Source organism: Eucalyptus grandis, chromosome 3 (genome assembly GCF_016545825.1).
Source record: "Eucalyptus grandis isolate ANBG69807.140 chromosome 3, ASM1654582v1, whole genome shotgun sequence".
NCBI lineage: Eukaryota > Viridiplantae > Streptophyta > Magnoliopsida > Myrtales > Myrtaceae > Eucalyptus > Eucalyptus grandis.
The window spans coordinates 25,543,090-25,553,154 of NC_052614.1; the positions used below are offsets into that span (position 1 = coordinate 25,543,090).

At 39.6% G+C, this 10,065-nt stretch overlaps 1 pseudogene; it reads left to right on the forward strand.

Annotated features, from left to right (window-relative positions):
* The first annotated feature begins 5,956 nt into the window (after nt 1–5,956).
* Nucleotides 5,957–9,048, forward strand: LOC104414432 (annotated as a pseudogene).
* Nucleotides 9,049–10,065: the final 1,017 nt, after the last annotated feature.

Genomic DNA, 10,065 nt, shown 5'->3' on the forward strand with positions numbered 1-10,065 from the left:
GTTGCACGCGGTACCTATTATGGATTGCCATCTGATGACGAGGTGGAGTGCACTGAGCATTCTTGTGTTAGTTTGCCTGGTCTGGTGTATGTTCGAGTCCGTGTCATAGTGATGTACAATGTGGGTCTTGCTGATGGCTCGGTTATCCAGGAGTTTTTGTCTGTTCATGTCCGGTGTGGTGGAGTGATGCTAGGGATGCTGTCGCCGCCGCCGCCCGATGCACCAAGTTGGGTGTGATGGCACGTATAGTTGGTTGGAGCTGACACTTTTTGGGGATAGTCGGCGCTTGTTAATGGAGGGGTGTACATGTTTAATGTAAGGTCGAGTTCTCTTTTGAGTTATAGCCAAGTATAGTTAAAAATCTTGGCATTTTGCTGTATCGACCCGAGATATCCATCGTGAAAATATAAATAAAAGTGACTCGGCTTTGTTTGTTCATTTGGAGCGTAGGTGGTGTGCAGTGCATTATTGTTATTGAAGTGAGGATAGGTGAGATACATTTATGCTTCCGCTGATGAACTACATTGGGACCTTTACCAAAAAAAAAAAAAAATGGAAAAGTATTCTATTGATCAACCCTATGAACTATGGTTTCACTTTAATTAAAAAATTACCTTACTGGTATGTAGTAGAATGAGTGACAAGTACCTGTGGTGACCCTAACGGATCGGGGGCCGTCGAGGGGTGCCACAATATATGTGTGCCCAGAGTCATACTTTGACTCTGGGCCCCACCATTACTTTCCTTCTTCAATGGCTAAGGAAAGTGGGACGCTGCAGAGCTTCTTTCGTAGCTTTGTGTGTGTGCCCAAGATTTTGACATTGGGCCCACTACCTTTTTACTTCAACGTAGGTTAGGTTTCCCCCTGCATGGAAAAGTGAAACCCTTTTATTTTATTTATTTCCTCTTTTGCAAATCTTCAAGAGTCCAGCGAATCGTGTTATTGCAAATGTTCAAACTCGAGTCATAATTTAATAATTCTCCATCTTGGCTCGATGTTTGAAGTCAAGTTATAGTGCTCATCATCCATGTTACTCTCCCAACGCCCCAATGGGTGCTCACTTTCCACGGATGCCAATAGAGCTCAAGCAGAGCTTGAGCTTCGCTAAAGGAATAGACTTAATCATCATCTCTGCCGAGTTATCTGATGTAGCAATCTTTTTGACAATAACATTACCCTTAGCTAAGACATCTCGGATGAAATGGTACCTGATGTTGATATGCTTTGTTCGCTCATGATAAATTGGATTATACGCCAAATATATTGCACATTGGTTATCACAATGTATATCCACACTTTTCTGTTCTAAACCAAAGTCCGAGAGCAAACTTTATAACCATATCGTCTTCTTCGCTACAAAGGTTAGTGCCATATACTCTGCCTCAGTCGAAGACAAGGCAATGTGACCCTGTAAGGATGTTTTTCAACTAACTGCACCATCCGTTAGTGTAAATACGTACCCTGTTAAAGATCTGCAATCATCCAAGTTCCCGGCGTGATCCAAATTCACAAAACCAATGGTCTCACTGTTATTGCTGTCCTTCCGGCACACTATACTCACATCTATTGTCCCTTTCAAATATCTGAGGATCCACTTTACAGCTTCCCATTGAGTTTTATCATGATGCTTCATATAGCGACTAACCACGCTTACAGTTTGTAAAATATCAAGCCTAATGCACACCATAACATACATGATACTACCTACGATACTAGAATAAGGAACACGGGACATATGCTCCTCCTCCTCCTCAGTCTGCGGTGATAATTTATCTGAAAGTTTAAAGTGCTTCACTAAAGGTGTACTTACAGATTTTGCCGACTATATATTAAAACGTGCCACGATCTTCTCAATGTATTTTTTTTTTTTTTTTGAGATGGACGTAAAACTCCTATAGTCCTGTAATGCAAAATCTCCATACCCAAAATTTTCTTTGCAGTACCTAAATCTTTCATCTCAAATTAAGCATTTAACCGCCTCTTCAGCACACCAATATCAGACATATTCTTAGCTGCTATCAACATATCATCAACATATATGAGTAGATAAATCAAAAAACTATTCTCTAATCTCCTATAGTAAACACAGCTATCCATATGATTTTTTTGAATAGTCTTGACTAGCCATAAAAGTATCAAAACGTTTATACCACTATCTAGGAGACTGTTTCAGCTCATACAAAGATTTTTTCAACAAGTAAACATGATCTTCCTTATCCAGAATAGCAAATCCCTCTAGTTGCCTCATGTAAATCCACTCCTCCAACTCACCATGAAGAAACACAGTTTTTACATTTAGCTACTTTAACTTGAGATTCTGCGAAGCAACTAAGGTAAGTAAAACACGAATAGAAGTATGTCTTACCACATGAGAGAATACCTCATTGTAGTCAATGCCTTCACGCTGTGTATACCTCTTCGCCACAAGTCTCACCTTATACCTCGCTGCCTCAACATCGGGAATGCCTCTTTCCATTTGAAGACCCATTTACTTCTGACAATTTTTTGGCTCTTGAGTACTTTGACTAGCTCCTATGTCTGATTTCGATGGAGTGATTCCATCTCTTCACTTATAGCCCTTAGCCACTGCGATGACTCTGAACTAGCCATCGCTTTAAAGTAAGACGAAGGCTCATCTGTCTCCACCTCATCACCTACAGTCAATGCATAAGCAATATATGTATAACCATAACGTGCTGGTGATTTAATTTGCCTTCTCTGTCTATCTATGGCTATAATGTGCTGCAGTTTTGCTAGTTGTTCACTATCACCGACTTCAGGAACTGCGGCTTCATCTGCAGTCTTAACTTCTGTTACCTTCGAGGTCTTCGGAGTCTCCACCTTGTGTCTTAGAACTCCTCCGTTGAAGCATTGCAATCTCGTCGAAGATCACATCTCTACTAATTAGAAAACTGGTTGATCTGGAATCGGTGCATCACAGCCAGTAGCCTTTCACCTTATGTGCATCACCGAGAAATATGCACTTCTTCGCCCTCGACTCAAGCTTACCATCACTCGCATGAGCATATGCAAGACATCTGAATATACGTAATCCGGAGTAATCAACAGGTTTCCCCGATCATACTTCCTCAGGAGTCTTCCACTCAATAGCAGATGATGGAGATCGATTAACCAGGTAACATGCCATGTGTACCGCTTCGGCCCAAAATTCCTTACCAAGCCCTACATGCGAAAGCATGTGTCGAGCTCGCTCAAGCAAAGTTCTTTTTCTTTTCATTCTACCATGCCATTTTGCCATGGTGTCCTAGGTACTATGCAATATCTCACAATACATTCTTTTTCACAGAACTCAGTAAAATCTTTACCACAAAACTCCATGTCATTATCGGTTCTCATGCACTTGATTTGTTTATCTAACTATTTCTCAATCAATGTCTTAAATTTCTTGAACCGACCGAACACATCATATTTATGCTTCAGAAAGTATATGTATACCTTCCTTGAATAGTCGTCGATAAATGTCAGCATATATCGAGCACCTCCTTTCGAAGGAACTGAAGACGGGCCCCAGACATCTGAATGAATATATTTCACTAGTCGTTTAGTCGAAAGAATAGCTGTAGTAAACTTAACTCGGTGTTGCTTCCCAAAGATGCAGTGCTCACATAAGTCCAGCTTTCCTGTTTTTTGACCCTTCAACAACTCCCTTTCACTCAGTATCGTCATACCTGCCTCACTCATATGCCCTAAATGCATATGCCATAACCGAGTCAAGTTAGAGTCTGACTCACCTGATGAAACTGCAGCAATTCTAGTCATGGTCTCTCCCAATAGATGATAGAGAGTATTCACTTTCTTCCCCTTCATCACTGTGATGGCACCTCGAGAAATTTTCAGTACTCCTCCTTTAGCAGTGTATCTACACCCGATGTCATCGAATGTCCCTAGAGAAATAAGGTTCTTCTTGAGCTCTGGTACATGCCTCACATCTATCAATGTGCGCACCACCCCATCGTGCATCCGAATCCGAATTATCCATATTCTCATAGCCTTACACACTGCATTATTCCCCAAAAGAACTCTACCACCATCTGCAGTCTAGTAAGTAGTAAACCAATTCTTATGAGGCGTCATATGATAAGAACTTCCCGAATCTAGCACTCATTCGTCTCCTAACGGAGTAGTAGTTACACATAAGATAGCTTCTACATCACTAGTGCTTCCATCGGTAACATTTGCCACACTGCTTGTGGCATTCTGCCTATCAACTTTATTCCTCTGTTTTGGACAATCTCTCCTTATGTGCCCCTCCTTGTGACACTCAAAGCACTTCACGTGTCCCTTGGACTTTCTTTGGCGTGATTTTGATATGCTTTTACCTCTATTGCTACTAGGCCATCAATGTTGTTCTCTACTCCAAATTGTTAGTGCTTGCACTACTCCTTGCGTAAGATCATCATCTCGTAACTTTCTCTGCCACTCCTTAGAGAATAAGGCGGACTTTACCTCTTCTAAGGTAATTGTTGTACGCCCCTGCAACAATGAATCGGTAAAGTGCTCTCATGACTCTAGTAAAGAGGCTAACAACATCATGCCATATTTTTCATCATTAAGTATCTTACCGACGTTCTTCAGATCCATCATGAGTTTATTAAATTCATCTAAGTGGGTTCTGATAGACGTACTTTCAGTATATCTAAATTGAAACATTTTCTTCAACATGTACAAGCGATTGTTCAAACCTTTCTTCACATAGAGCACTTGAAGTTTTGCCCATAATGTTGTGGCATCCTTCTCCTCAGCAACCTCTATTAAGACCTCCTCCGACAAATTTAATAGGATTGTGCTCTTTGCTTTTTCCATTAGCTCTACTCTCTCAGAGGCTTTCATTATAATAGGTAACTCATCTTCACCATCCAATGCCTTGCCCGCATCTTGATGCTCCATAACACAAAGTTGTTGCTTCCGTTAAACTTCTCAATTTCAGATTTCCTCTCATACATAATTGCAATAATAGAATTTTCAAATAATAATCAGACAAGCAAAAGCTCCAAATCACAATCAAGAAATCTGATTCCAAGTTCTAATACCGATTGTCAGAATATAATACGCAGAAATGACAGGATCTTGTAATTTACGTCAATGCGAAATCACCAAAGAAATAAACGAGAAATAATAAGGACACCGGAAATTTACGTGGTTCTGTCCAAGTATCAGTACCAACATCCACGAGAAGAGCCAGCAGCAAATAATCCACTATAATTGGAGAATCGAAGTTTACAATCACTCACAATGTTTCAAACACTTAGATTTAACCCCAAACCCAAAATGTTTATAAATAAACATTCACTTGGACATAAACTCAGGGCACAAAATTACCGTATGCGTTCAAGATCAAAACAAAACACTCTACGTACGGCTTTGCATATCTCTTCAAAGCTTCACGCGGCTTCAAGGACTTGTGGCTTCAAAGATCGTGGACGTGCGGCTTCGTAGGGTTTCGGCAGTCCATGCACGCACGAAAAGAATGTATATATATGTGCGTGCGCGCGCTCGCTCGCACGCCCAGAGTCAAACTTTGACTCTAGGCCCCCACCGTTACTTTCCTTCTTCAATGGCTAAGGAAAGTGGGACGCTGCAGAGCTTCTTTCGTAGCTTTGTGTGTGTGCCCAAAAGTCAAGATTTTGACTTTGGGCCCACTACCCTTTTTACTTCAACGTAGATTAGGTTTCCCACTGCATGTAAAAGCGAAACCCATTTATTTTATTTATTTCCTCTTTTGCAAATCTTCAAGAGACCAGCGAATCGCGTTTTTGCAACGCTCAAACTCGAGTCATAATTTAACAACCAGGCCTCATCATTTCGGTTTGTCTTCACTGGTCTTTGATCTCTATTCGATTCTCTCGGCTCAGCATGTAAGCCCCTCCTCTTCGTTCTTTCTTTCTTCTTTTGCTCGCATTGCATCCAATATTCTGGATATATGGCCAGAGCAAAATGTTCTTGGGTTGTGTTGTCACTCTCAAGGTATTCGAGGACAACATCCTGGTTCGGGAGCTGCTTGAAGCTAGAGGCGAAGGGAGAGTGTTGATCATCGATGGCGGAGGAAGCTTGAGATGCGCTCTGGTGGGTGTGAACATGATACAAAGTCATCCTGCACAAGTATGAAGTGATTATTTTTACCTTTCTTGACATTTTGGTTCCATGAAACTTCTATGGAGAAGCTTCTTGTTTATGTTTAAACTCAAAGTTAAATTGCTGCTTCAGTCATATTTGGAGGTAGCTCTTGCTTGCATCATATAGTAATCGTACTTGACCTTTTTGAAGTAGTATTCAAGGAGCTGGAGCTCTCCTTGTCCAGCTCGTCTCTAACAGATTTCAAGGCAGTATTCAAGGAGCTGGAGCTCATTATTTTGTCCTCCTGCTCTTTCTAGGCTGCTCTCGACTTTGATGTTGGTGATGCTTGAAGGCAGCCACTTGTTGACACTATGTGGCAGCAGGTTATGGCTGCTTCCTTTTTGTAGAAATTTGGTCTTTCATGATGAAGTCCTCATTTTCACTAGGGCACTGCAGTAAATAGAAACTGCTGATGTTTTATTAAGATTCAGAGTCTTTTGGTTGAGATGACAGTGACTTATGTTTCAGCTATCCTGTCTTTCGGTATATGAACTATTACAAGAAGGAAAATATTTAAGATAAGAAGTATTTTGTTTTGTTTTTTATGTTAAGAGGGTCTTTTTGGGCTGTCCTATTTTCTTGGGGATATTGCTGATTGTAGTTGCTTTATAAGCACGGAACTCCTACGCCTGTAGCTGACTTATTTTAGACATGTCTTGTTTCAACATATATACTTTTGCTTGAGAACTTGTTATGACAATGAAGCAAGAGACGTTGCCTTGTCATCCCATAGTGTACCTCAGTTTGCACCTCTTGTTCTATTTGTTTACTGCCTAAATGTACTGATTGTTGTTCTTCCCTAATGGTTATTTGTTATTGGCAGCTCACAGAATGGATAAATACTGGAGGTGTGGTTTCTGCTAACACAGCGGCTACTGCTTCAGAAGAATGTGAAAAGTTGTTAAGAATGGGTGATCGGGTGGGTTTAGCTACATATGATAAAAAAAAGGTTGTTACTATATGCGATGATATCTGATTCTCGAAGGGGCTTGTCGAAAGGCTACTAAGAGATCTATCAGCACTTCTCACCACCAAAGAAGATTTCTTGTGGTTTAAACTGTTAGTCATTGGGGAGTTCCCTCTGGGAGGTTCATTTGCTATCTTAGTGAGAGTTCAGTCCCCTATAGTTTAGAGGATTTGCAGGCTTACCTAAATAAGTTTGCAGCATCATACTATACCAAAAATGGGAAGGACCCTCTTGTATACCCATATATTCTGCTCCTAAGCATCCAGTTCCTACACGCTATCCTCTATTTGTCTAAAGAAGCAAGAGATGAAGGGTACAACATTGATGCCACTCACATAGCTATCGCGCTTGACGACCATGGCGTCCTTATGGAAGGTACAGGAGCAGGATCAAAGTTTGGTGTAATGGATGCTTATGCAGAAGCATCTAGCATGATTCGACAGCATGGGTATTCATATTTACGTCTTGGAGATCTTTCAGTGGCATTGGAATAATTTGCACAAGCTGCTGCTGCTATAGTCGGTGGTGGACGACTATCTTGGACTAGAAGGGAAAATGCAGATCAACAGACAGAGAAGTTTGATGCTGAAACAACTCCTCACGGAGCTGTTGTTGCGAGATGGTGGGATTTACTTTTTGCTTGGTTCAAGAGGTTCTGGGGAAGAAGGTGAATTGACAAGACTTATACTGGACGTGAAAACAAGACAACAATTTATGCTTGAAGCTGCTCAGCAGTGCTTGGAAGCTGGGATATATGATAAAGTATGGCCTTTCTCCCCGTTTTCCTCCCTGTGTAAAATTTAATTAATGTTGGACTGTGGTGTTTCCAATCATATCACTAAACTTTGATTTCAATCGCCCAATGTCAGCTAATTGCTAACATGGTGGCCACGTGACCATGTGTATACCACATCGATACTTTGCTTGAAAATTGGCTGGATTTTGGTCAAAGTGCATAAATTGTAAAGAAATAAAGGTTCTCGACATGAGATGATCAAAACTAAAGTTGAGCGAACTGTTAGCAAAATCCTTTCAAGTTCAATGACCGCTAATGGAATTAGCCTTTCTCCTATTGCTTTTATGGAGTCACAAGTGAAATAAGTTTTCAACGAATCTTTGGGAGCCAAAGTACTTTGATTGATTGTGTTCGTTCAGAAATTCTCTTTTCGAGGCGATTCATGTTCAGCTGATCATTGTGTGTTTCATTGGCTACCCAATGACAAAAGTAAATGTGTTGTAATATAATTTATTGAGTTGGAACAAATTTTTATATAGTATATATATATAAGGAGGGGAGGGAGGGAGATCATTTCGCTTGTGTAAATAAATTAGCGGTAGTTCATTTTCTTATTTACTCTACTTTAGTTCACTCTTTATGTGTAGCTTTTCATCGAGATCTAAATTTTCATCTTCAATACTGTTCCATTTATATCATCCTACATTGCTAAATCCAGAATTTTAATGAATATTTCATCTTGGGGATAGTATCGAATCTAGTATGGTCTTAATACCCTTTTCCTTTGCTTATTCTTTCCTTATGATTTCCTTTAATTAAATCATTCGATAGAGATTCTGAAGAGAATTGGGACACTATAAGTATTAATACATGCCTTTCAGACTCAACATGTGCTCTTTGACGCGGACGGTTGGATGGTGAAAGCCAGAAAGCTGGCTTGATTCATTCTGGAAACAAGATTTTGGAGACCTACAAATATAGTCTTGAAATCAGGTAATCTCTTGGTAGCTGCTGTTTGTCTTCTAAGTGGCAGTTTCCTTTTGACTTGATCTTTTGGTTATTAGGTTCTATGGTTATGCTTATCAAACGAGTTTGATTATTTTGTGGAAGAAATTAAGTCTACAAGAATTTTACTTTGCTGGCCAGACATTGTTTTTGACATTGGCTTTTTATTTCATGTTCTGTAGATGTGATCTTCATCAAGTTTGATTTACTTTTGTTTATGTGCTGATGTGGGATTATTTGAGATAATCTTAATCCAAGCATGTTGTTTAGTAAAATGTGCTTTTCTAATTATTTATTCTTTTGTACTGGGGTAAATCAAACTCTTTTTAGCATCCTTGGATAAGTGAATTGAACGACTCAGAAGGCATAGATAATGCATGGTCGTTCCATACATAGTAGGAAGGAACTCACATAATTCTTGTATGGGAGGAACACATACCTATTATGTAGCTCTGGTTTTTCCACTTTGATTTGTTTAATCAATTTTGTGAACAAAGTTCTCAATTTCTACAAGCATGTGATGATTGATTTTTATTGAGGGAAGTTTGTAGCTTTGGTAGCATATGGCAGGATTAGGATGCTCATTAGGGGCAATGTTCATGTAAATTTAGTGCAATTTGTTTGAAAGTGTATTTGTTTTGATATGAAAACTTGCTCATGTATCTATGCACCTTCTGCATGGTGCTCAAAGTCATGCTCAGTCTTTTTATTTGAAGATCTTTATTATCAACTAATCGAGTCCTCATGTTGTCATCAAAACATTTGTTTTACCATGGCATTACTAGACAACAAGTTTCTAATACATCAATCTAGTGTCCATCTCTACATCTTATTCCTTGGTGACAAAATTAAACGAGAATTCCAAGAATTCAGATCTGGCAGAAGACATTTCTCAATTTTGAAATGGAGAAATTCTGATAAAATGAAGTCAACTTTTAAGTCCCTTCAAAGAAGTTAAGACATTTTGTTTTATTTTCATTATGACACTTAAAAATTGAATGTCAGAACTTATAATTCATTCATAATTCGATGTGTTAAGTCTGCTGTTTAACTCAACTAAAGCCGAATCCCACCTGTCACCAATACATGGAAGATACCCCATACAATAGGTGGAGATCAAGTGCATATTGTGACATCCCGATTTTCCAATTCTATTTTCAATAAATTGAGACGGGTATTTCATTGGCACGCATATAGTTCTTTTCCTTGAGTCGGCCACCC